The sequence below is a fragment of the Triturus cristatus genome, chromosome 12, assembly GCF_964204655.1.
Source record: "Triturus cristatus chromosome 12, aTriCri1.1, whole genome shotgun sequence".
NCBI lineage: Eukaryota > Metazoa > Chordata > Amphibia > Caudata > Salamandridae > Triturus > Triturus cristatus.
Window position 1 is genome coordinate 806,136,166 of NC_140595.1, and position 27,883 is coordinate 806,164,048.

Below are 27,883 nucleotides of genomic sequence, written 5' to 3' on the forward strand. Positions count from 1 at the left end.
TGGATTAGGTGTGTACCAACAGGAAAGGCTATCTCAACTCCCTGTGGTTTCCACAACGCAACCAGCACACAATATAGAGAGGGTTCCCACATCAAACTCCAGTAATGCACTTCCTACAATAAACTTGCCACCTGAATCATGTCCACTCGTGGTGGTATTCGCTGGGACCCCGGAATTAAAACATGGTCAGAGCGAAACACACCAGGAGTTAAAAAACAAACTCACCCACTGGTTGACTCGAAATTGACCATTAGCACCTAATCAAGAGGGGGAAATTCTATTGGTTAGGAGAGTGAACTGGATAGGAATTAGACACAAAAACATAGAAGGCAACTGTATTATCGCCAATTTTAGGGACAGGGGAGTGGTTGAGCACATTCTCAGACAGGGGCCACTAGGGTGTGCGAGTGATATAAAACCACTGTCTCTTAGTTATTTCTACCCAAGGCAGCAGGAAATCTATGAGGGACAGTGTGATATATGGAGAAGAGGGGAGGGTTTATACCCGACCCCAAAGAGGGTCCCAAATGGTATACGAGGAATGGCAGGGACCTGGGAAGGTGGATACCCATGTTGGGTAAACAGGTTTAACCCACTAAGGTCCTTAGATGAGAATGACTGACTAATGACCCCATACATCCCGTTAAAGCAGGTTGCCACTAACTATGCAAATGTCGACCCGGACACATCGATTGGGGGAGGTATAGAAAACAGAGGGGGCACATCAGGTACTCTTTTTTTGGCCAATGAGGCTAGTCTGGCATCAGCAGAGGTGGGTAGGCGCAGGAGCCTAGTAAAGACTCCGGAAGCCTCTAACCACTCGCCCAAGGGACGCTCGTATGCACTTTCAGGAGCAGGAGCTTTGGCCCCAAACCTAACAGAGCAGGGCAAGGATCTTCAGAAGTCACCATATAGGACTAAAGTTGGGTTGCCTAATACCACTCAAGGTGTGCCTGGGCTAGGGCCTGTTAATAGTGTGGAAGAGGGATTGAGAATAATTTCTTGGAATATAGCTGGCCTGGCAGGTAAATTCGACAACGTGGACTGGCGGCAATATATTGCCCATTTCCACATAATCTGCCTGCAAGAAACCTGGGCAACAGACAATTCCCAATTTCACATGGCAGGATATAAATGTTTTTTTATCCCAGCACAAAAAACCTCCTCAGGTCGTGCCAAAGGAGGTCTGTCCATATACATAGACTTAAAAATACAAGGCAACTGGTCCAGCGCGGACTGGTTTGCTTGGAATATCCAAGCTTTGAGGCTTAGGAACAAAGGGTTAAGGCTGGTGCTGTTTAACGTGTATAACACTGGCCCTTCCGGAAATGATATTTCCATCCGGGGGAACTAGACCACAGATTGAGCCAAGAGCTGGCGCCCGTTAATGGTGCCCTGACCCCATTGACCATAGTAGTGGGTGACCTGAACTGTCATTTATGCCGCCTATTGTTTCCGATTAACGCAAGCTGGTCACAATGCCCAGTGGAAAAAGGCCCCCACTTTAGCCACTCATCGAATGGTGCAGAACTGGGAAAGCTCCTCCTATCTCACGATTTGGAACATACTATTGACTTGACGTCACTGGGGTTAGACGGCACTCTCCCACCCACTTTTAAAGGGAGAGGGTGCTCTTCTTATATAGATTATATTTTTGTTTCCAGATGCTTAAAGCACCGGATTACTGAAGTGGGAATTGAGTGGAGTCCCTTCAGTGACCATAATCCCTTGGTTATGGAGTTTCTCTACCTGGCAAAACAAAAGTTGACTCCAGTCGAGGGTATTTCCGAGAGAGTAACGGACCAAGGCAGAAGACTTAGGTGGGCAAAACTAGACGGAGAAAGATTTTACCGGTCCTTAATGGATAAAGGTAAATCACTCATCGATAAGTGTCTAGATTTTTCAGTTGAAGGGGCCTGCTTAACAGACGCTTTTGGCCAAATAACTAATCTGGTGGATGGGCTATTGCGGATCAAGGCTCCAAAAAAAACCAACACGAATTTTCCGAGGTGGTTTGATGGGGACTGCACACGAGCCCTGAGGAAGTTAAAAAAAGCCCTTAGTAGTAAACCTAGAGACCCATTAAAAGTCCATATGTACAGACTAAATTACAGGAAGGAGCTAAAAAGAAGGAAAGCAGCGCTGCAGGGGGAAGCGTGGGCGGCCTTGAGGGAGGCCTCCGAAAAAAGGGATATAACGGAATTCTGGAGTTCACCCTGGAAGAAATAGGCTTGGGCATCGAGGGATTAACCAAAAATAAAGCCCCGGGCCCTGACGGGACCCCCCCGGATCTGTTTTTGAGTAATGTGGAATTATGGGCTCCCATTTTAACCAGAGTAATAAATGCGGCCATCGTGGTAGGTTTGCCTAGGTCCTGGTCGCTGGCCATCATAGTACCCATTTTTAAAAAGGGTAATAGAGACAACCCCCAATGCTATCGCCCAATCTCCCTGATAGATGTTTCAGCTAAAATTTTAGGAAGAGTTATCCTGAACCGACTGACTGATTGGGCCGAGGACAACAACATAATCTCGGACGTTCAGTACGGTTTTCGGTCCGGTAGGTCCACTAGTGACCAATGCTTAAACCTCTATATGTTGGTCGCCAAGTACACGAAAACCAGTAAAGAAGCTATTTACTTGGGGTTCATGGACTTGGCCGCGGCATTTGACCACGTAAACAGGAACAAGCTCTGGGCGATGATGAATAACCTAGGAATTGATCCAGGTATAATTTGTACTCTGAGGGAATTGCACAGAGAGACCTCTGCCAGAGTACGTTACAACATGGAAGGGGGGTTGACTGAGTCTTTTAGATGTACTAGCGGTGTTAGGCAAGGCTGCATATTGGCCCCTTTTTTATTCTCGTTATATATTAATAATCTAGAACAGTCTCTAACCAACCTAAAAACAGACTGCCCAAGGGTAGGAACACGCAAAATCCCGGTGCTGCTGTACGCAGATGATGCGGTTCTTTTGGCGCGCACCCCTAAAAGTCTTCAGATTTTAATTGACGGGTTCGTCAAATTTATGGATGCGTTAGATCTGTCTGTGAATTAAAAAAAATCTTATGTAATGGCAGCAGGTCATAAACCACGGACTAGCTTTGTTTACAGAATTGGGAATCATACACTAGAAAGGGTACAATCCTTTTCGTATTTAGGTGTGCTCTTTGATGAGTCCCTGAAATTTTCCCCTTTGGTACAGGAAAGGTGTGGAAAATTGGTCGCATCAACTGGGGCCATAGCAGGCTATGGGAGGAGAGTTGGTTGATGGTCCCCGGAACAATCAATGAACCTTTATGGCTCTATGTGTTGCCCCAAAGCCATGTATGGTTCAGAAGTGTGGGGGTTCATAAACCTTGACCTTTTGCAAAGGGAAGAAAATAAAATTTTCCGTTCAATCTTGAAAGTCCCCAATTGCACCCCTGCCGCCATAGCACATAGAGAATTAGGACGACCTTATCTAGAGGATTTGATTAAATTCAGACCAATCCTGGCCTGGCTGAAAATTTGGCTTAACCCTGAAACTGCATTGAGTAGGCAGATCCTAACAGATTGCCTAGGGAGGGATAAAAGCTTGAACATCCCATGGTTTATTTACGTGAAATGCAGTTTGGAAAGTATGGGTTGTAAGGAGCTGTACTCAAACCCTTCAGGGATTACCCCACAGGATAAGCAGACTCTTAAGAAAAATTTTTTGGACCAAAGATTTCTTGTAAGATCCACAGTGGAAGGGGCAAAACCCTCAGTGAGTATTTATAGTAGGCTTGAAACCACTGATGGGATGGAACCCTATCTTTGTGTCGTGTATAATGCCCAAGAAAGGTTTTTAATGTCACGTTTTAGGCTCAATTTTTTACCTTTTTTGTTAGCTGAACCAGTTGGTTTTAGTCAGTCAATTGAGCAGAAGGGTGCCTGCGGCTGCGACAATAAGTCTCCGCAGGACACCCTTCATTTTGTACTTCTATGTCCCTTGTATGCAATCCCAAGACGTAGATTTTTAAAGGAAATTTAAAAAAAGGCCAGGTTCACTCGAGCCAAAGAAGCACTGATCTTCCTACAAAGGGCCAGTGACCCGTTAACCTTGTGTTCTGTTATCAGTTTCCTGAAATTTGCACTAAGACTAAGGGTAACCAGAGGATAGCATTACCTGAGAACCCTGTAGGATTCCCCACCCGTCTACTGTGATTAAGTTTTTATGGTGCCCGTATTGTGAATAATGAATTATTTTATGTATATAGACTCAGTCAATGTTCTTGTATAATGATTTAATACTATTTTTACTATATATATGTACTCTTTTATGATGGTTTTTAACCACCGAATACAGAATTATTGATTGATTGATTGACTGACATGTAACAACCAATCAGAAATACGCTCGCGAACGTTAGGGTGCGCGCACGGTGCGCGCACGGTGCGCGGCTATAGATATGTATGTGCTTTTTAATGCAATTTTCTCTGGAACTACTGAACAGATTGACTCCATATATGCAAAAGGCACATCCCTGTCCTGAGGACTACCTCTCTGCCAAATTTCAGGTAATTCTGTTCAGCCGTTCGGGCTGTACGTTCGACTAAAGGTCCTATGGGAAAATGCATGGGGAAAACGCGTTTTGGGACCCCCCTTTTTTCTCGGCCCCCGCTTGACAAATCCCCCCGAGACTTTCAGGGTAGGAGCTGAGCGGAGCGCCCCATTAGTTTTGAAAATTTCGCGAAGATTCGTCAACCGGCGCCAAAGTTATTCAAAATAGAATTTTGAGATTTCCTATGGAAACACGGTCCTAACTATAACTATCTACTGGCGACCGCCAGTAGATAATATATATATATATATTTCACGTTAAAATATGATTAAAATAAACCACCTATACTGAATTTCCCAACACTTTCAATAAGAGTATCACCACCCCAGTGGTGGAGATCTCCACCAACGTGTAATAACTTTACATTAATAAATTCATTCATAGGAGACATGTAGGTTTACAGCTAGATGTAAATCTGTACTAAAGAAATGATGAGTGGCAAAAAAGTGGAGAGTTACACTTAGGTGTAGGAGTATAGCTACACAAGAGAAGATGTACAAATGTAAATGCCCTACATATCTGGAATTGCCCAAATTGTGAATTTTCTCAGGCCTGGTAGGACCCTCACAGGAATGACCTGTGGGAAAACCCAGCAGGCACTAAACGCTCTGTTGGTATGTTTGCCCTGAAGGATTAACTGCAATTTAAGAGCCATCCCCAACACTGCAAAAAGTAGGCACATAAATAAACCCCCCCCCCCCACACACTTATCCTCAATTGTATATAGTGAGCAAGTCAAGCGGGCATGCCTAGCCTTTCCATTAAGAATTTAGAGCATTCTCATCACTGGGAGAAATATGAAAGACATGGAGCAAAACGGTATATTTTACAACCCAAAAACCAAATAATTCAGCAAAAGAGTTAGAGTGTGCAAGGGGTTTTGAATGAACACGTGACATAATCAAGAAGTGATGCTGCCTACTAAGGCTGACCTTCCCGGAAGTGGAGGCAGAAAGTGCATAGGGAGGGCCCTTCGAGACAAAAGAAGACACAATGGGGAATTCACCTAAAAATTGGTTAAAAGCAAACATTTTTAAAGGCATTTTGAGTGATCTAGGTATGCAATTTGGCGTTTTCGAGGGGTATATACCATCTTATTTCAAACCAACGTTCCACCCATTTCAATTTCTCTTTTTGCGCTTCCTATCTTGACTTTCTGTCATATACTATGACTTAGGATAAACTTGGAGGCGGGAATGCGGCAAAACAATAATACCAGATATAATTGTAATATATGATTGAGAAACGTTTCCATGTAAATAAAGAGTTAGCAGACATAGCAGAAAGTCCTCTGGTGACAAAGAAATAGCATTAGCGATAGGAGCCCTAAACCCAACATGAATTTTCACCCCAATATCAGCAGTAAATGTATTGTGGAAATGCAATCATTTTGTTGCAAAATATCCTTGTCAGACTTCCTGAAAAAATACACTGTTTATTCCAAAAAACACTTTTTACGTTTTAGTAAATAAACTCATCTCCCTCAGACGAAAGCTTCTATATTTTTTTCAAATGTTCCGTCACTCAAATACCGGCTTTTTTGTTCTCAAGTGCTCATGGGTACTACTGCCCCACATGAACAGAATCTGCTTTACATGCCTGTGTACTGCAAGCACATGCCAAGGAATGCATAACATGTTTGAAGTACTCACTAATGGCCTCCTTAAGTCTGCCCCCCCAAATCTAGTGATACTGGGGTTTACAATAACTTTAGGAGTGGAATTAATATTTACAAGGGAACTCTGAGTTTCCCCAAATAAATGAGGATTTGAAGGGGGTCTTAAGAATTTCACTGCTCTCAAGTTAAGTGTCATTGGCAGCAGCGTTGTGTTGGGTAAGCACCCTGGAGCTTGCGTGGCGTAGAATAGCTCAGGTTATCAGGGCTCAGGCACCTCGAGGTTGTCAGTGAGTGGGTAGCGTTGGGCAGTCGGTTGTTGGCCTTGAGCCGTTAAGGGATGGTAGGCCCGGTATTGCCATGGGTGAGCAGCAAGGAGCTGTCAATGGTTAGAAGGGCTAGGACATGAGGGATGGATCACCTGGGGCCATCAGAATGTGAGAAGCCTGGGGCTTTCAAAGTGTGTGTCCCAGTCCTGTGAGCATGTGGCCTTGGACTGTCGAGGACTAAGAGTTGGCGTAACTGGCAGAATTTGACTCTGAGGAATTCCGCAGAGTTACATAAAAAGTCCACAATATTCCACGGAGGTCCATCAATAGGTTGAAAATATGCAGCCTGCGCTACCTAGTGCTGGTCGAGTGAGCAGCACTGGAAATCAGCATGAACAGCACCGTGCGCTGCACAAGAGCGCGCAGTCCTTCAAGCTCATTTTGCTACCGCTCGAGTAGAAAATCTACTTGAGTGGCAGCAAATTTACTCAAACGACAGCCCTCTGACCGCGTCCACCTGTCACCAACCCACATTCGAAATTGCGCTAAGGGGTGTCAAATCTCGCTCCCCAGCTCTCATTTTCTGGAGCCTCACAGGAGAAAAATTTCGCCATGCACCGATTGGCGTAATTCAGCCAGAACTACGTGTTAAAGAAAAAGCTGATGTGACCAAAACTCTGCCAATCCTGAGTGCGGAACAAAACATTCCTCCCTCCCCTATCAGGGACCAGGAAGCCTGAAGCTACCAGGGGGTGGTCGGACAAGACGCACGCAGTACAAGTAATTAGTTGCATAGAAGATGGGAGAACTGCCCTCCTAGTAACCAGCACCTTTATTTATACATTTCAGTATACATCACTGGAGGGCTACACCCTCCTGTCAATTAATGTCTATGAGCCCCATCGATATAACAGTAGATGAAGACCCAGTGCTGAAATGAAAGCAGCCCATGCAAGGATAGGAATGGTGGCTCATACTGCTGGAGCAAGCATTGGCAAACACAATAGATCTCGCCTTTTGGATCTTTTGGCTTTGCCAATGTTTCTATGGATGCTGTATAGCATCCCCAATGTATGGCTTTCAAAAAAGGGGGGAAAAGCACTAAGTGGCCACCTGCACCATATTGTAATTGCGTGCACCAAGTGTGCACACCCACAAAATGATAGGACCTCTTTTTTCTGGTTGCTGGTCAAAGTTGGATTGGATAAAAAGAAGAGCAGAACAGATGGAAGAAGCAACATGGAGGAGGGCAAGCAATAGAAGGGGGTGCTTGATGCAACATGGAGGGTGCCGGGAAGGAACACAGAGAGCAAACAGAGAGAGGAACATGGGTGGAGCAAACAAGAGAGTGTACAAAGCAGAGGTGGAGAGAGAAGCACACAGGCAAAAAACAACACAGTGATGGACTAAGCACGCAAGGGCAGGGGGAAGACATGGGCAGTGAGCGATGCAGAGTTGGAGATGTACACGAGGGACACACCAGGACACTACAAGTACTCCTGTAGAGTGATTAAACAGAAAAGAACAAGCATTTGCAATGCAATAGGTCTCGCATTACTGAAAGTTGAGCTATTGGTGTTGCAAATAATAATGCAACGTCAATAGCTCACACTTTTAGTAATGCGACACCTATTGCATTGCACATGCTTGTTTGCTAGCTGTGACCTGGCTGTAGGTGTCTGCAATAAATGGAAACCCATCTGGATACAGCTACATATGTTTACGGACTCATCAGGCCATTGGGGTAAACACAGATACATCTGTGAATACAGCGTGCAGCTGGAAATTAAACTCTCGTCAACAGACCCTTTTCCTTCAAAAAGCAAAGATGTACCTCGGAGCATGTTATTAGGCGTCGTTTGCTCTCTGGGTGCACTGCTCCTGCAGGTAAGGGCTTGTGCAGAAGGCAGGGGCGGTGCGCGAATGCCAGGAATCCACAGGCAGCCGATAAATTCACTTTTTGCTCCTTTAAAACAAGTGAGCTGAGGCAGGAGGTCTCCTGGATAGGAGGGGGCGGGCAAACCTGAAAGATGGCCTTTGGCTAACACGCCTTTTCACCAGTGCTTTAAATGGAAAAAAATAAGTGCAGGTACTCACCAAATTAAGATATGGACTAGGGGGTGAGGTTTGGGGGCGGGGCTACAGGGGCTGGGCTACGGGCAGTGCTATGGGACCCGGCCAGGGGCACACATTTAATGTAACTGATATTTAATTGGTGTGCATATTTGTATAATGATACTAAAGCATTTCCGGTATCTCTTGAATATTCCTTTCACCTTATAGGTACAAAAAGGTACATTAAATATTAAAGTGGGCTTATCATGGTGCAACACCTAAATCACATATGACTTGCATAATATATTTTCCTTATAAAAATTTGGGAAACATTTATATATGGTTAACCCTCTTGTCTCATTGCCACCTAGCAGACATCATCCAGCACCCCCTAGGTGGCATAGCTTTGCCTCAAAGCTCCTTACTTGTTCTAAAGTGTGATTCTCTCTTTCTGGAGGTGGGCAAGCTGCTGAAAAATCATGCTAGGATGCCTGGCTCTGGCTCAGTTCCAGGCCCTCTTGCACCCTCAAGTCGAAAATGAACTTAATGTTGATGTTGCCTCTGCATGTCAACCAAACTCTAATCTCATGTGCAAACAATAAAGACAAATAGTGAACTTTCTTGTAAAACAGCAGAGAAAAAAAAGATACAGCCTCCTAGAGGCTGAAGTGCACAAAGTGAAAGCAGACATTGTGGGAACAACCCCGACTTCCCCACTGACCAAACTGTGTGATGCAAGACAAATATATTATCTTACTAAGCCTCCATTTGTTTGTTAACACATGTGATTGATAGTATATTCAAATGCACAAGTTCCAGATGTGTGCTGTACAATAAAATCTTGTATTAGATTTAATATACGATAATGCTGCTTCATTCTCGAAAAGAAAATAGGCCATACATAATGTACACCTTAAAATCACCTTGCTTCCTGGTTCACTAATGGCAGTGTTGTAACCGTGAGAGCAAAACCACTCGCAATGCTGTGATTTAAGCTGATGCACCAAAGTGAAATGCTTCCATGGGATAAAACAACGGTGGGAATATTGTCAAGGCTCCACTTATGCACAGACTTTTAAGGCCAAGCCAGAATTTGTGGTTTGGCTCTGGCTAGGCTCTCCTTGCTTCTAAAAAAACAAAATACAGTTGTGCTGGAACTGCGGAGAAAGCACATCTGCACTGGAGAGAAAGTGGCCTAGCACTTGCAACATGCGGAACCTTTCACATGCGCTTTATGGGCAGAGTGTGGTAATTCAAGGCGTGCAGCTATATATCTGGGGCTGGACCCTGCAGACAACAGCACTCATGCAAGACACACCCACAGTGTCATAGAAGCACTGCTACGCGCAGACAGGACATTCAATACGTGTTTTAGAAAATGCTCACGTTCGCTGACATCCACGTTAGAAACCTTGATTCACGCTCTGCGTCACTATCTCCACCTTCGTCCTCAGCCTGGCTCCAAACAAGTGCTGTCCTGCTCTGCTCTGCCAGCAGGAAGCCTTCTTTGACGCCCTGTCGTGAGATACGACTGTTAGAAAGCCCTACTGAATTCTTCCCTTTAAACATTTTTTGTACTCCTGACTGAATTCTTCCCTTTAAACATGTTTTGTACTCCTGATATGTTACCCATGGCTGATATTGTGTGGCAAAAAGATAAATTAAAATATCTTGGGATTCTATTTGCGTCCTCCATAAAAGCAACATTAACACTAAATAGTAATTTTATTCTGAATTATATCAAAGATAAAACGTCTAAATGGTCTTCACTTCACCTTTCTTGGTGGGGTAGAATGGACTCCATTAAAATGACTATTGCTCCTAAAATTTTTTATACACTTGCTATGATTCCTATTCAATTTCCTTTACAATTCTATAAAAACATTGATAGACTTCTCTCCAAATTTCTCTGGAATAATAAATCAACTCGTATTGGTTATAAAAAATTAAAAGTACCTAAATGCAATGCTGGATTTGGCTTGCCTGACTTTTTTCTATATCACAAAGCATTTATACTGAAACAAAGTTCCATATGGTTTCCTCCTTCCTCTTTAAAGAACCAACCTACATGGTTTCATATAGAGCAGTCTCTTGTGGATCCTTTTCCATTGATCACCTTGCTAACAATGTCCAATAGGTCAATATATGTGCATAAATCGGTTATTATTAAATCCACTAAACTCATTTTTAATGACCTGGATTCAATCTTTTTGATCCCTATGATTCATACAGAAGATATGTCATTATGGCATAGTAATGTGATTAAATTGAATAGAAATGTTACTTTTTGGAATGCTTGGATTAAAGCTGGTATCTTTTATCTTAAAGATATCTATTTTGACAATGTTTTTATTTCTTTTGAAGCTTTACAAATGAAATTTAGTTTACCTCAATCTGATTTTATTAAATATGAATCGTTATGTAATTCAATTTTAGACTCCTTCCCTCATGGTATTCCATTTAATGTTAAAGCAGATTTAGCACTATATATTCGAACTATCTCTACGTCATCACATACTGTCTCTATTTTATATAAAAAATTATCTAATTCTATAGGAAACAATTTAAATATTATTTCAACATTTTGGACTGATGAGCTTTCCCTTTCTTTGTCCAACGATACATGGATGACTGTTTGGCTTAATAGTATTTCAGGATGGCTGCCTGTTTCACTTTACCAAACCAATTCTTATATTTTATTTAATTGTTTATGGACCCCAGTGCGTTTATTTCGTGCTAAGCTGATGCAAGACGACATTTGTTGGCATTGTAAATTACTCCCTGGATCACTACGACATATGCTTTTTGAATGTCCATTAATTTTTAAATTTTGGTCTGATGTTTGGGATATTATTCAACAAATATTTCATATTCATGATGTTATTTCTTACAAAATATTAATATGTAAAGCTGTTGGTCTTACGCATAACTTAACTGAATTAGAAGGTAAACTGTTTAACTTCCTAATATCAGCTGCTTTAAAGTCCATTACATTTTGCTGGAAGGATATTTCGTCTTTATCGGTTCATGCTTGGTGGTCATGGGTCATTTTTACAAGAAGAGGTGCTCAATTATCTCTGAAAGGGATCAATCACAATTCTAATTTGTTTCACTCTTTTTGGTTACCCATAGATGTATACTTATCTTTATAATTGTATATTTATACTTGATTCACCGTTTTACAGTCATTCTATTTAAAGCCTTATATGATGAATGTAGCTCCTTTTTCTAATAAATTGACATTGCAACTCTTCATGGCTCCCTCCCTTCCCTTCTTTTTAGTTTATCTTCCCTCCTTCTAATTGATTATATATACATCTTTAACTACTGTATTTAGAATTGCTTTTAGAAATGTTTTATTTTATATAGGTATTTTCGCTTGTGATAAATTTTTTCTGTATTGTCAACAAAAAAAAAAAAAGAAAGCCCTGCTCACACACCTACTGTGCTATCGATTCCAAGGAGCCTGGGTGGACCCTGTGTCAATATTTGTAGCGTGACTCAGGCCCCTCCCAAACTCCCTGCCAGCCCTGAGTAAATGCAAACGGGCGGCAGCTCAATTAGCGCCTTGAAAGGGTAGATTAGCACTCAATTATCAGAGTGCTTAAACAAAACAGCATACTCGCCTTCTCTGTCCCGCTTCTGTTTTTTAAATGACAAATCTCAGAGTTTGAATTGCTGCCCCATGAGTACCGGTACTCTCTTTGGGCAAGGAGAAGTTCCGGTACTCAAACGTATAAAATGTAGAAGTGCCGGTACTAAGTACCGGTGAGTACCGGCCCATTTAAAGCACTGCTTTTCACACAAAAAAACAAGACCATGGATCAGCGCCGGAGCCAGCACCAGCCCCAGGGGGCCGATGGCAGGGCGGAGACAGCAAACTATTCCTCAGGAGAGGAACTCCTTTGCCTCTCGGTGTTCACCCCGTCCGGATGCGGATTCAGCCACCATTTGCGATCAGTGACACTCCACCGAAACGCTGTCATCTGAGCTGATCCAAAATTAAATCGCATTTTTAGTAGCATTTTTTTATTAGTATGTATTAAATCTGTATTTTATACCAGACCTAGAACGGGAAGAGTCCTGCCATGTGCCATGCATCTCGGGTTAGCTTAATACAATTTAATAATTTCCCCACATCACCACAAGCACCCAAAATTGTCTCACTATGTAGCACTTGGCAGGGCTGCTCAATGGGTTTAGGCCCAGCATTTGTGTCACAAGTGTCACCTGCCAGTCCCTTGGTTTCTCCTGTACCTGTCATGTTGCCTGCTCTCTGCCTGCTGCGGAATATCCGGTTAGCTACTAGTTTATGCTTAGGCGTGAGTTCCCAGAGTGCTTTGCTTGCTTCACCAGTGGAGTACATGATTCTAGTCAATGGGTAGTTGAACTATTTGCAAAATTTATATGAATGAATGAATGCCCCGCTCACTCAACTCGGATGTTGCACAAGAGCAGAGAACATTCTACTATTCTGTGCACCTGTCAACACGGAGGAAAACTCCTTCTATGCGCTTTCTTTGTCGGCCAATTTCAGCAAGCATAGTGCCTACCCAGTCATTTTGTGATTTAATGGAATTTAAATTAATACTTTTTACTAGCACCCAACACAGTGATGCTCATCTGATCAGCCTCTTTTTTTATATATAAGAAACAACGGTTCCTGTGGACTATGTGGACTTATTTAAGCAATATTTATGCACAGTCACAATAAAAAGGGAGCATTAATGTCAGAGGGCAAGAAACCGACTACACAGTATAATTCGGTATAGCATATTTATAGAAAAACGATAGGAATATATGTACACTTCTTTTCAATCAAAAGCGCAACAGTTTGTGCATTGTGTCCCCAAGTGAAAAATGGAACTAACAAAAGGTGAATATGTAAAGTGAATGATTATAAACACGGTTTCCATGAATTCTGAGAAACGGCCAGAGATATACTATTTCAACAGCATAGGTACACACTAAAACATGCTGAGTAATGGTCCGTTCTTTATGCTTGTCGATGGCGTTTCGACCCTTCTATGTATGTGGGGCCTCTTCAGGACTGACGATGTTGGGACATCTAAAACAAATTAAGGAAAGCATAAGGCCCATATACCGGCACAGGTGCAAGAAATGGTAGAGAAAGACTGAGATAAGAAGGGGTTACCTGGGTTGTGATATGCGCAGCCTTGGTGAAAATGATGTGCCACAGTGAAAAAGTGAAACTGAAAACTCACATGAGGACCCGGCCGGATGGAATGAGAAAACAATCCGTTAGTGTCTATAATGTTATATACCTGGGTATATGTTACAGGTGGTTAGCTACAATATTTACCTCGATGTGAGCTAAGGCAGGCCCTTCAGGATATGTTAAGGCCCGCTGGCTCGTTGATAGATATGCTACAGCCGTAGCGGTGTAATTAGTCCTTAGAGGGTGCAGTGATAGCGCCCTGGGATTTCCTGCGGGGGGGGAGAGAGGGAGAAATGGTATCCTAACGATGGAAAGGAGGGGAGGTTAGGCTGTGTCTGCCTGAGTGCCAGGACTTACCAGAGTATTATATGACCGAACGGATCTCCGTGGAGACTGCTGAAGCCGCGTGAGTCAGCTGCAGTCCAGCATCTTGATTCTGCTCTCGGTGCAATGACAACGACAGCGAGCGACATATTCTAATTTATGCTGAGGTTTCCCGCCGTTCTGGCTGTGGAACCGACAGGCTTGTTAATTGAGCGCCGGGTGCGCGTTCGATCCAGTGATCGGTGCCCGCCAAGGGTAGAGAGTGTAAAAAGACCTCTCTGTGTTTAAGAGAGATTAGTGGCACATAATAGTTAAAATGTGGCGCTTGGATAGATTACGGCAATTATAATTCCCGGAGACTCAAGAAATAAAATAAAAAATGTGTTTGGGAAGGACTCGGCCGTTATGTGGCATTGTCAGTGCCTGAAGGTAGCGTGTGGAGCGTTTGGGTAGTTTTCTCCACTGTGCAATATAACCGGGTTTGTGTACATTATAATCAAGGTAGCATTATCACACCATTTGAAAGTGGAGGCGATGGTGAAGTGGTATCTCCAGGGAGACAATTATAACTATTAAAAAAATCCAATTGGCCGCACTCTGCTCGTCCTACCAGCATGTTACCCCAAGGAACTGTGGTCCATGTAGTGGCGACGGCGATTACGCCTGTGCCAAAAGTATTCGAAGAAGGTAAGTGTCGCATTAGCCATCCCTGGACACGTGTTTCGAGGTAGTTGCTTCTCGTCAGCAGGGAGTAGGTGAGTGTGTGGGGTTGCCGCGTAGACTGCCAAAAAAGTATTATCAGGTAAAGTACCACACATGGCGCGCAGGTGCTGATCCGGGGCTCGTCAGCCCAATGGCTCAAGGGAGCCTTAATACAAAAAATCCAATTGGCCGCACTCTGCTCGTCCTACCAGCATGTTACCCCAAGGAACTGTGGTCCATGTAGTGGCGACGGCGATTACGCCTGTGCCAAAAGTATTCGAAGAAAGTAAGTGTCGCATTAGCCATCCCTGGACAGGTGTTTCGAGGTAGTTGCCTCCCTTGAGCCATTCGGGCTGACGAGCTCTGGACTGGCACCTGCGCGTCATGAGAGGTACTCTACCTGTTTTTACGTTACTGGCAGTCCACGCTGCACCCCTTTACACTTACCTGCTCACGAGAGGCAACTACCTCGAAACACGTGTCCAGGGATGGCTAATGCGACACATACACTTCTTTTCAACACTGTGGCATAGGCGTACTCGCCGTCGCCACTACAATGACCAGAGTTCCTTGGGGTAACATGCTGGTGTGACGAGCAGTGTGCGGCCAACTGGATTAATTATAACTATTATACCACATGACGGTGTTGCTGAGTGGCAGAAAGGTTGTACAGTGTGTTGTATACATTGCATTATTATACAGAATAAACATGCCGGTGTAGGACAGGTTGTTATCAGCCTCGGCAGGCTGAAAGGCTGCGCCTACCCTGCCAAGATCTGTTCTAACTGGTCGGCTGCACATAGTGTTTAAGAGTAAGCACTATACTACCTAAGCCAGTACAAGCTGCCATTGGTAAGATAGCTCTGGTGGCTCGGCGCATGCTGCAGACCTCTATGTTTCACAGCTTTGAATCCGGCTAGACCGTCCTTGCTTTTCATTATTTCAAGATTAGTAACTTAGCTGCTGTCGCTGAGGTGGGGTGGGGAGGGGAGGGGGGCAGGTTCACGAGCATCCTTTACGTTTTTAGGTCTCGGCTTGAAGGCTGCGCTTGCGCAGTCTCGATCCGAAATTTAATGACTTGGAGAAGAGGGGCTTGAACCCGCCCCTCTTCTCCCCTGTTCTCCATTGGCTGGCCTCTTCAATGCTGGCCAGCCATTGGAGAAGAGGTCCCGTCACTCCGATCATGCCCCGTCCTTTTCGGATCGGGGGGCGTGTTTTTGCAGAAAGTCTAATTATCTCCTCCAGCCAATGGCTGGAGGAGATAACAGCAAAACACGCCCCCGAATCCGAAAAGGACGCTGCGTTTCTCCGAGGCATTTCTGCTCTGCCTCGGAGAAAGGCGGTGGTGTGCTTGCCTTTTGCTCTGCCTTGTAGACAAACGTTGCAAGACACTGTGATGAATGCGCGCTCCCGCATCTCTGACCTGCTCTTAATTTGCCTGTGTAATTAATTGAAATTTAGCATATGAGGGTTTGCGGGCTACCTGTAAATGTGAAGCAATGTAACTTCATTTTCTACTTTCACGTTACTGAATTAAAAAGTGTCTTTTCGTTTATGTGAACAAGCCTCTGACGGCACAGGTGTCACGGTTCTCACGGATGGATACAACCGCGGTTCGAAGTGCTGCTTCTAGTCGGAACCTTCGTAGACAGCGCCTAGAGTGAGCGGCTTCGTGACGCGGGCCGGGCGTCAGGGACCGTGAGGGCAGGAGAGTCTCAGAAGTCTCCTGTTCGGCAGACCTGACCCCGGCGGCACCGGGATCGGAATCCACAGGGTTAAAAGGTGAACTTGCAGTAAACCTGCCCCCTCCACGGCCGGGCATTAAACATTCATGGCCATCTGAGCGGGAGGCTGTCTCGGAGCGGCGCTGTCTCCTGACAGACCCGGTCTCGGCCACTCTCGGTTTCACCGGTGCCCTGCCAGGAAATCCATTAACGCCTTCACTCCTTGCCAGGCACAACAGCTCTTGGTTGATACTCGGTGGGTTAATGCACCGGCTACTGCCAGTGTAACCTCCACGGTAAATGACCCCCTTCTCGGAAATTTAGAAGTGTGGGCGGGTTAATGCACAGCCTGCAGGGCTCTCGGTCTAACGGGAGCTCGCAGGGTCAGATCCGATTTGGATAACTTGGGCTTGATATATCTACAGGGATCACTCTGGTGCGTTGATGTGTCTATCGGGATCTTTGTGAGACCTACAGGTTAAAGGTTGTATTTTGGGTGAAATAGATTAACTGGATAATGCACAACCTGCGGTCGCAATGTGAGTATACTATGCATCTGTATTGGGCCAATCACATTAACATAGCTCAGTGTGACAATACAACTGCTGTCGGAGCTGTGTGTCACATACAGGTTAAAGCCCACACCCTCGGCGAGGGCGCCCACGAGGTTGGTGCATTAACCCGTCGAGCTGTAAAGAGAACGTGGGGGGGGGAGTGTCTATCCTGCAAGTCCCAGAGGTTCGAAGTCCACAACAGAGCTCGTGCGCAGACCTGTGTGTTGCCCAGAGTCAGAAAGTGGGGAGCTGGGGTTGGTAATTAGACACCCAGAAACTTGGGTGCTTCAAAACCAAAATCAGAAGCTAAACGTTTCCTCGGTACCGTGTACATTTGTTTCACATACTCCAGGATTGTTCGATAGCGCACATGCACTCCAAGGCGCACCATCTCTTAAACAACATTTAAATACATTATTTTCCTCGTTTTTTGTAAGCTTCCTTTCTGATTTTCGTACATTTTCGGCATTTGTTAGAGCTGTAGTTTAAGGGTTAAACACTCGCCTGCAATTAAACCCCCCTGCGGGTTACACCAATATGTTTTTAAGTATTATTCAAGTACAGACAGCGGTGCCAGGGAGGAGTATTTTAAAGTTTCTGTTATTGCTTGTATGTGGTATATGCCTTAAAACTCCCACTGCCGTGATTATTTACGTTGTACTGTGATTATTTTGTAAACTCACGCGAAATGCTCTGAAATAATTTACATTAATTTAATGCCAAACATGACACATACAAGATAAAACCGCTTATTAGTGTGCATTATAAAATATCTACGTAACTGCGTCCCCTTAGTCCACACGCAGTGTCTGATAAACAAACCAAACAAAAAAAACATTATTTATATAAACAAGGTACTCCCTTTTTTATGGCAACCTATCTTAAGCTATATCTAATGTTAACTTGTTTTTCATATAGCGCTCCATACTACTTTATTACCGTTTGAGCGCTGTAAATAATGGAGTGCTATTACCCAATGCATTTGTTCTCCCATTTACCAAACTAAGACGGATGGGTGGTCCTTGATGTGGCTGGAACTTGTGACCCAAAGAAACTCGTGTTTTAGCAGCGAACTTAACCCATTGTGCCATCCACGTTATGTTGGCAGCGTGTCAGTTTCGAGCGAGTAAATCAATGTAGTTTTAAAAATAACTTACACCGATATCTTCTTTTTCAAGATTGCCCTTCAGTTTAATTGGAGTGAGGACATTTAAACTTTCAGAATCGTTGTGTCATTTATCAGGCTTGTATTTTCGATTCATATTGCTCTAAAACCTAAATCAATGGTATTCAAGAGCTCAGCTATCATACTGACGTATGCCATTCCAGCTCCTCTCTGCTCACCACATTTCTTTTACTTTTTATTATTTTCGTTTATGATACTTCAGTTTTTAGCAAAAATCCAATCGTAGGCCATTGCTCGACTTTTCTCCTCTCTTGCAAATGGATACCAGCTCTTGCAGGTCTGTACATTTTAGAATGTTTAGGTGTCCTTCTAAATTTGAACAATCCTCTCCACCTGGCTCGAAATGTGAAGCTTAAAGTGTCAGAAACACAAAGTATCCAAGGTTCATGCCTGCTGCCTTAAACTGCTCCAGCGTGAATGTGCAAACTTACCTTGCACAAACACTGCACACGAAAACAAGCAAAAGTTATACTCCCACCGGAGCCAAGTTCAGCAGCGTGTGTGCTCCTCATCACTGGATCAGAACTCTGCAACATCTCACTTACTCACTTTCACTGTTTCTTTCACTACCTCTCTCTATCTCACTACATCACAACACCACTCTGCTTACATCTCACTACCTCACAACATCCCTCTCCCTCACTACATCACTGTTTCACTACCTCACTCTTTCTCACTACATAACTCTTTCTACCTCACTTCTCCACTCTATCTCACTACCTCACAACTTCTCTCTCTCAAAACATCACTACCTCACTCTCTAGCTCACAACCTCACAACTTCACTCTCTCTCACTCACTACCTCAATCACTCTCTATCTCACTACCTCACTCTTTCTATCTCACTAACTCACTTTCACTCTCTCTTTCACTACCTCTCTCTAGCTCACTACATCACAACATCACTCTATGCTTATATATCAATTCAATTCAAAAACTTTATTTCGACAATTAAGTCATAAAAGTTTCATACATCAGCCATTTACATCATATAAATTAAAACAAAACAAAACCTATTTACCAGCATGGTTAATTTACTTGAACGCCATGTGTTGCACTAATCTTCATTTTTAATAAACAGTGTTACAACCTGTGCCTCCAGGTGATTAAAGACCTTTCATATTTAAACGAGAATGTTTGATCCTCCTCTACACTAGTCTACCAAGGCAACAAAATATCCTGGTCTGGGGATGGGTAGATAAATAAATAGTTAAATACATGACTACAATTGGGTGCCTATTCATTGTGTACTTTCATAACGAGCTGTCTGGACCGTATTATCCAAGCCCACTTGATATATTTTGCCATTGCAATTGCAAATATCGGGCTCGAATCTGTACACAAAATTCTTAATGCCTCCTCGTGCTTTCTGGTGCCTATGAGCCGACAGACGGGTAATACCCATTTTTTACGTGGAAGCACATAAAGGGGACAAAAGAACACAAAATGGCTCAAGGATTCGGACGTATCCCTACATTTAGGACATTTGTCCACGGACCCTTTGGCCCATTTAGAAGTAAATGTACAGATAGGGAGGGTACCTATCCTGAACTGAAAGTAGAGTTTACGATCAGTTGGTGTTTCGATCAACCCCCAAAATAATTCCTGTCTAGGATAGGCCTTTATTTCTAAGAATCTAGCTGTTAATTGGGATGTGCTCCCCTTGGAAGCTGATTCCATAGCGATCAATTCCCAATACTTAGCTTTCACAGTTTCTTTTGAAGGGAAGACCACTTTTTGGGGGTCATCCCATAAATTGCTCCATCCTAGTCTATGAAGTAATGATTTGATAGACCTCAGCCAATCTATTTTACGGAAGATGTCTTTCTCCATTATTTCTTTTAGGCCCAAGGCGTAATGTTTGAGCTCCTCAGTTGACCAAATCCTACGCCAATACAGCAATGGCCGCAAGTTAGCAGTGTCTTGTAGGGTTTTCAAACCAAGGTCCCAGTAAAGAGGTAACAAGGGGGTGCTTTGAGGCACACCAACAATTTTCCGAATAAACTCGCTCTCCATAGTGTTCAAGCGACTTGGATTGTTGCCGTACCCCCATAACTCTGATCCATATAAAGATGAACTACGAATCTTCATCGTGTAAATTTCAAGGAGAGGGCCTATTGGTTGTGTTTGCGAGGTTTTAAATCTTTTTAAAAGGGAGCCTGTCTGTTGTTGAAACTTCAAAATAGACAGATCTAACTGACTTTTCCAGTACAAGTTCTTCTGCAGCGTGACTCCTAAATAAGTGAATGCATCGACCTGTTCCAAGGGCGATCCATTCATGGTAATTACGCCATTAAAGGGTTTGTAAGATCTGCATGGGTTAGGACCGTTAAGAACCATGAACTTGGTCTTGGAGACATTTATTTCCAGGCCACGCAGCAAGCAGAACTCTTCAAAGCGTCGGAGGGTGAGCTGCAGGCCACTCGGAGTTTTGGAGATCAACAACGTGTCGTCCGCGAACATGAGGACTGGGATTCGAGTACCAACCATAGCCGGGGCGTCCGAGGGGACCCGGGAGAGGAACTCGGCTACCCCGTTCACGAAGAGTGAGAACAGGGTCGGTGCCAAAACACAACCCTGCCGGACTCCCCGCTCCACAGGGAAGCACTCCGTTACCTCACCCTGCCGACCCCACCGGACCCGGGCAAAGTTGTCCTCATGCAAGCGGACGACCAGTGCCAACAACTCCGGCGCCATCCCCAGCCCCTCCAGAACTTGCCACAGTTTGCTGCGTGGAACCAGGTCAAAGGCCGCCCGCAGATCGACGAACACAGCATACAGAACCCCTTTCTCTAAGACCACTGTCCTCCAATAGAGGACAATGAACCTGAAAACCTGATCAATAGTGCTGGTTTTTGGGCGAAATCCCGCCTGTAAGGGACTTAAGACATTGCTAGCCTCCATCCAGGTCTTGATCTTGCCCAAGACCAGCCGTCCCATAATTTTTTGCATAGCGTCGATCAAACTAATGGGCCTATAATTACTAGCCAGTGATTTGTCCCCTTTTTTGTAAATCGGGACAATTTCTGCACCTTTCCAGGAATGGGGAATTTCCATTCCCTGAGCTATGGCATTGGCTAGATAGGTAATATATTGACACCATCGTTGTCTATCATGCAGGAATACATCGGCCGGGATGCTATCCATGCCGGGTGCACGTCCCTGAGTAACCATATCAAGCGCAATGTCAACCTCCTCGACACTAAACACAGGGCTATTGTAAGACAACCTCTCCTGGTGGATCGTACTGACATCCTCAGCACCTTTTGAATATTGTGGCTTAAAAAATTCGACCCAGGCACTCTGGGGAACATGATTATGGGGACTATCGGTGATTTCACCCTTTTTCCATTTAAAAATATTCTAGAACTTTTTCTGGTTTTTCTCTATGCATGCTGCTTTTAGGTCTTGCCACTCGCACTCGTCCCAATCCTTTTTTGCTTTCCATTGGGCCTTTCTGTAGATATTGCGAGTTATTTTAATCTTGCTTGAATCTTTTGTTTTAAGTGCAAGTCCCAAAGCTCTACGAGCGTGTTTGCAGGAGGCGTTATACCAATCCTCCTGTTTGCTTCTAGGGGTTTGATTTGCTGAGAAAGGCTTACAAAAACAGGATTTGAGTTTAGCAAATAGATTTCCATGTATATTCTCACATTCGGCTAAAGGTTGGCATTTGGTGCCTGCTGCCATCATAAGAGTCAACGCCTCTTCGACGTATGTCTCAATGCTATCTATAAGATCAGGGTGCTCTACTACTTTATGCCACTTAAGGTGGCGTTCATCGTTTGTTAGAGCGGCAGCTGGGCCTATCATTTCAGAGTCTCGGTCCCTGCTGTCTCCCAACCCAAAATTAAAAATAGCGACTAATGGGTTGTGGTCGCTTTCAACCCGTGTCTTAACCTCCATATCAACAAGGGTATACCACATCCTCAGATGGACCAGGAGGTAATCTATATTGCTTGCCCTGATACCATTGTCGAACGTTTTGCTACATGTCCTATCTGATACGGTTCTGCCATTGGCCGCCCTCAATTGGTTGCCCAGACAAAACCCTTTCAGATACAGAGCCGCCTCAGTCCACTTACTAATTGTCTTTGTCTCGAGCTGTGGGACGCCCCATCTTAAGTCCTCTTCCTCTGTTAAGAACATGTCTTGAGGCCCTAGTGGCTCAAAGGTCGTGTTAAAATCTCCAGCAATCAGTGGAAGCACATCATCAGGGCTGGATTCGACCAGGATGTTTAATGCAGATACCACCTTAGATGTTTTTCCACCTGGTAAGCCCCTTGCGTATACATTATATATGTCGATTTTAAAGTTTAGCGGGCAAGTGAACCTAATTCCCAAAATATCATTGTTCTGGATCAGAATAGGCTGGATATTACACTCCAAACTTTCTTTTATCCAAATGACCAAACCTCCTACTGGCCGACCCTTAGGCCTTTTTTCCGCTGGAACAAAAAAATTCAAATAACCCAACATATATACAGGCTCAGGTGACCATGTCTCCTGAAAAAGACAGATATCATGCTTACTGATGAAATCTGCCCAAACTGGAGAAGATAGTTTAGATCCCATGCCCACCACATTCCAAGATAGGAACGATACATGCCCTGCAAAGATAGTTCCCCCTACAATTCTCCCAAGGTTTGATGAAGGGGAGAGAGCTACACCTGATGGAAAACGTGGGGTATCCTCAATGCTTAAGATTTCGTTTTGATACGCAGCTTGTTGGTCTCGTTCCCTGGCCCCAATGATATTTGTTTGGGCAAAAGGCATATAAACAACTCTTTCGCCATTTGTACTAAGCTGTTCTCCTTGCCTTAAACCCTCGTCTATCGCTAAGGCTGCATATGACTTTTCTTGGCTATCCACTGCCACTGGAGCTACATATGACATTTCGCGATTGGGGTTTTCTCTGCCATCAATTAGTCAGTCACAATCCGCTAGCCCTGAAAGCACGTTGAATCTGTTAATAGATCTGATGTCCTCGAGGGTACTACCATTTGTCAAGGGACCTCCACGTATAATCCCACCTAAGGGCGAGGATATGGGTGCATAGAAATAAGACAGTGACATTGTGCTTATTTGGGATGAAGGATCATTCTGGGGCCAAGAGCAGATGTTTTCCACACAGCGTCTGTCTCTAAAATTAATGACAATGCAATCCCCCTTTAACGATTTTGGTCTCCTGCCCACCCAGTTTACTCTTCTGGCATACATAATTTCAGCACACATATAGGCCGGCAATGGTCGCTTAACATTTAGCCAAAATGTACATTTGTTCTTTAGGTCCCAGTAAGATTCCCTTGCTCCATTCGTCAAAGAAGGAACCCCTGTTAAGATCACCACATAAAGGGCTGCTTCAGGGGGTAAGTGTAAATCAATTAAACCTGATGGGACCTGCATTAAAGGTTGGACAGGTGGGGGCTGCTTATCAGTTCTAACACTACCTGCCCCAAAACTATTTATTCCTACACGTGGGGGAAGATCTTCAGCTCTTACCCTATTATTACCAGCTGGAGTGGGTTGGGGTTCCTGGGGTATGGGGAGGTTATCTCTCGCAGTACCAGTTGTTAAGTTATTGGTGGTAGAGTTAGTCTCTGTGCAATGACCTGGTACACTAGGACGCACTTTTTGCGGACCCAGACCCTGTCTACCCCTCCCCGAGGTTGGGCCGAGGCAAGTGATAATTCCATACATACAAGCCTGCTTTCAAAGGAGCCCAACCTTTCATAAATCGGGTCACATACATTTTTTACAATACTTTCCAGTTTACTCCAAAATAATGTGTATCGGAGTCTTCCGTAAGTATTTGCCCCAGGGATGGTGTTTGATTTGCCCTTGTTTCAGTGATTAAAGATTTAGGGCATGGAGCTATGTTCTTCCTTAACACGGGGGCAGGGGCTGGACCAGACTTAGCATTCTTGCTAGCGGCAATCTTTGGTTTCCCCTACGGGTTTTTTTCAAGGTAGGGGCTGATTGTTGGTGGACAGGAACCGCTTTTACATTACTGGCTGAACGAGTCTTGATATTTGACAAAGACTTAGTCTTTAAGGCCACATTATCAATGTTCGTAATATCGACAATTTCATCCGGAGTCTCAGTCAAAGATGGGGAGCATATCATTATCTCACCGTATTGCTCCTCTACCAGAGAAGATATTGAGCCCAGAGAATCCGACCTGACAGGCTGTCGACACGGTGGTGATCTTACATTGGCCATATTTCCCAGAGAGGACTTCTTGTCGCATAGGATATCTAGGGATAGTCTCTTTTCGGTTAGTTCAATATCTTTGGCAAGCACTGACTGTACTCGCACCAAAAAGTTATCTAAAGTACCCATTAATGCGCCCCCAGTTGGTTGCATAATAGGTCCATCCCTTTTGGCCATTTTGACCTTTACTTGATTTAAAATAGCGACCTCTGTCCACAGATGTCTTACCAAATTACAAACTAGAGACTGTTGCTTACCCTCAATAAACAGACAAACAACATTGGTCAGTGGGTGTTAGAAGAGGGTCCCGTTCCGTTCTCTGACGATCTCGGACGGGCTCAGACGGGCCCGCCCTTGGCCCGGGCTTCGCCCGGCGCGCGCCCGCTCGCGTCCCGCGAAGCGGGGGCCGTGAGGAGTCTTATAGTGTCAGGGCGGGAGTGCGGGAAGAGGACACAGCTGATTCCAATAGCGGGGCTGCTGGTCCTCGCAGTCCCGTGTTTGCTTCCTTTCCACACGTAGCAATCACCAGTTGAAATTCAGGCGACACCACCCTTGGCAGCACTCGTAAAATCCTGTTGTTTAAAAATGAGCAGATTAAAAAGCAAATTGTAGTCTCCAACCACGAACGGCACCAATGCTTATATATCACTACCTCACAACATCCCTCTCCCTCACTACCTCACTCTCACTACCTCACTCTCTCACTACCTCACTCTCTATCTACCTCACTCTCTCTCACTACCTCACTCTCTATCTACCTCACTCTCTCTCACTACCTCACTCTCTATTTAAATACCTCACTCTCTCTCTCTATCTCACTACCTCACTCTCTCTCTGCTAATGCAATAGGTATCACATATGCAAAAAAAAAAGCTAATGCCAATAGAAATGACAATGCCATTTATTTAGGGATACAAAAAAAAAAAAAAATAACGAGCAATACCAATAGCTCTACCTATAATATTGTCGAGACCATTGCATTGTAAATGCTTGTTGTAAATCCAGTGGGTTTTCTTTAGACATTAGGTACAGGTTCATGGTGGCGTGAAAGAACACGGGTACATGATGACGTGAAACGTGGTTCACACTCGGATGTATTTTTCCTTCTAAATGTGGCCAGGCCCTGCTTTCAGGAGCCCAAGCTGCTCTGTAAACTTGAAACCTGCATCATTTGAAGCTGCATGGGAGAGGCGAGAGTGTTCTGGCGGATGGGATGCCCTCGCGCCACCACCACGCAGCCCTCGTGCCAGGCCGCATATAACAAAGGCTGGCGTTCCTTGCCATGTGTAGAGCGACTGCACCACGTGGCGCGTCTGACACACTTTACCAGTGAGTGAGACTGGGCTAAATGTATGTTAATGTTACAGTGGAGTTGCAGAGCACATGTATCTATCACCAGATAGGCCTGGCCTCTAGGCGCTGTAGGACAGTTAACTATCCACAGGAACAAAGCCTCGTAAACAAGCAAATGGTCTTTTAAAGACCTGTGAAGTACTCATGTGCGGCTGAGTGTGTGCCCGGGCGGCTAACACACACGGGGGGGGGGAGGGGCTGAAGCCCTTTGAGCCCAATGGGCGTTGCGCGCCTGAGTCTGGTGGACAGAGGGCTCTTAGGCGCTGGCCTTTTCTGATGCTGTGAGTGGGATTAATACAGCCTTGCACGGTGTTGCTGCCTGTGCTGAGATACACGACCTTTGGATAGCTCATCTCTTCTGGCATGGAGTCTGGACCTCCATGTTTGTTAGCAGATGGGAGCTCGCTAAGGGGGAGAGGACGTGGGCTAACGGCTAGAGCGGTCTACCTTAAAGCTCAGTCACCTGCTACGAGTCTCTGCAGGGACGCTCACCATCCTGTGATTCTGGGCACATCAGTTAATCTCTCCGTGCCTAACAAAGTTATGCGATCGCCTGTAACGCAACTGGTGCTGCAGGTAAAGCGCTCTGATCCCTTCCAGTGGAGTTCGTGCTATATAAAACTCCCAGAAAAGCTGCGATTTCAGCGATCAGACATTGCAGAAGGCTGGATGAGTTTTACACAAAACTCTCTCAGCGTTGCTGACCGTCTGGTGGACAACGACCGCCTCACAGGGTGGAACCACTCCTTTTAGGACCCCGGGCCTAAAAAAAGACCCTTCCGTGGCACGATGCTCTTCAGGCAGCCAGATCAGAACTGGGAGCAATCCGAACTCTGATCGACGCCTCTTGCTTGTTTGCATTCGCCAAGGATATGAAAATGACTCCTTTGCATAAATACATCCCTCCTGGCTCCATCACGTGGCCTAGTTACTGTTCTGGCTTGATCTGGAGATCCCGTTCTCGTGGTTAATTCCTTCTTCCGGTTTTCAGCCCCGAGGCTCCCCTTCCACTCCCTGGTTGTTTCTTCTACCCGGGTGAATATTCCGGTGTCCTTCCTTCCCTGCACTCGGCGGGGGGTCTGTTACTTGTCACTCATTGTGAATTCCCTTCCCAGGTACCAGCACCGTTTCTTACTCCCCACTTGTACGTTTTCATTTTTGTGTTTTCTCCTATGTGTCCTTTGTTAATATCAGTGTGTTATCATTGGCCCCATGCATCATATCTTTGTATGGCTGTTTTCCTACTTTTCTACTGTAGCGCTTGTTCCTCGTTTACAAATCACTCTAACGCCCTTGGGTCACATTCGTGCTACATAAAACCAGACAAAAACAGATAGATGTGGAGAGGATGTGGTCCGTCGGCTGCGCTGTCGCTTCTGGTGCAGGAAACCAGGGTTCGAGCCTCGAGGTCGCGTCCACATCCTGTGATTCTGGGCAAATCACTTAATCCCCCCGTGCCTGAATGTGTAATGTAAATACGGTGCTCATGTAAAGCGCTCCAACACCTTCGGGTCGAGTTCGCGCTATATAAATATGCAAAAAAAAAAAATATATATATATACAATGCCTATCAATGTCCAGAGGAGTTAGTTAGCTACACATGGCACTGTCAGGAGAATACTGCAATGAAAAAAAACAACAAGGAGTAGGAAGAAGGCAGAAGATTTGGAGCCCTACCCTTCAGTCCTGGGATGGAAGATGTCCGTGGGTTGCTCGTCCGCGGTTCAGTCCACGGCTCCTTCCTCAGACATGGCTCCCTCAGACATTAATGGCCAAAGTTATCATCACATGAGAGCTCATCCCCACACACCAGCCCCACACACCAGTGATAGAATCACGAGTCTATATAACATCGAAGGTGGAGCTTTGCTGCCCTCTACCGGCCACTGAGATAAAGTTCTATTCCCTAGCATCGCTTGGCAGCATGTAACTGGTGTACTGACGTTTTGCGATTTCCTACTTGCAAATTACAAATATTATGTATAAACTATTCACAAACTGCGGAAAGGAGCATTTCCAGTGTACAATTTAGTACCAAGTGGGAGCCTGTGGTAATCAGGTGCAAACGATAACACCACGCTCATACACAGCCGCGGCCAGAGGCGCAACTAGAGTGTAATGTCTGG

At 44.7% G+C, this 27,883-nt stretch overlaps 1 protein-coding gene across 1 annotated transcript in view; it reads right to left on the bottom strand.

Moving 5' to 3' along the window:
• The window catches only part of LOC146782919 (beta-1,3-galactosyltransferase 5-like), a 280,931-nt gene extending 253,391 nt beyond the window's left edge, over positions 1-27,540 (bottom strand). Inside the window, exons 1-2 of the mRNA XM_085636889.1 lie at positions 27,435-27,540; positions 9,913-10,041 (exon numbers count right to left, since the gene is read on the bottom strand). The gene's annotated coding sequence lies outside the window, so the exon portion shown is untranslated. The remainder of the gene's footprint in view (positions 1-9,912; positions 10,042-27,434) is intronic.
• Between the last annotated feature and the right edge of the window lie 343 nt (positions 27,541-27,883).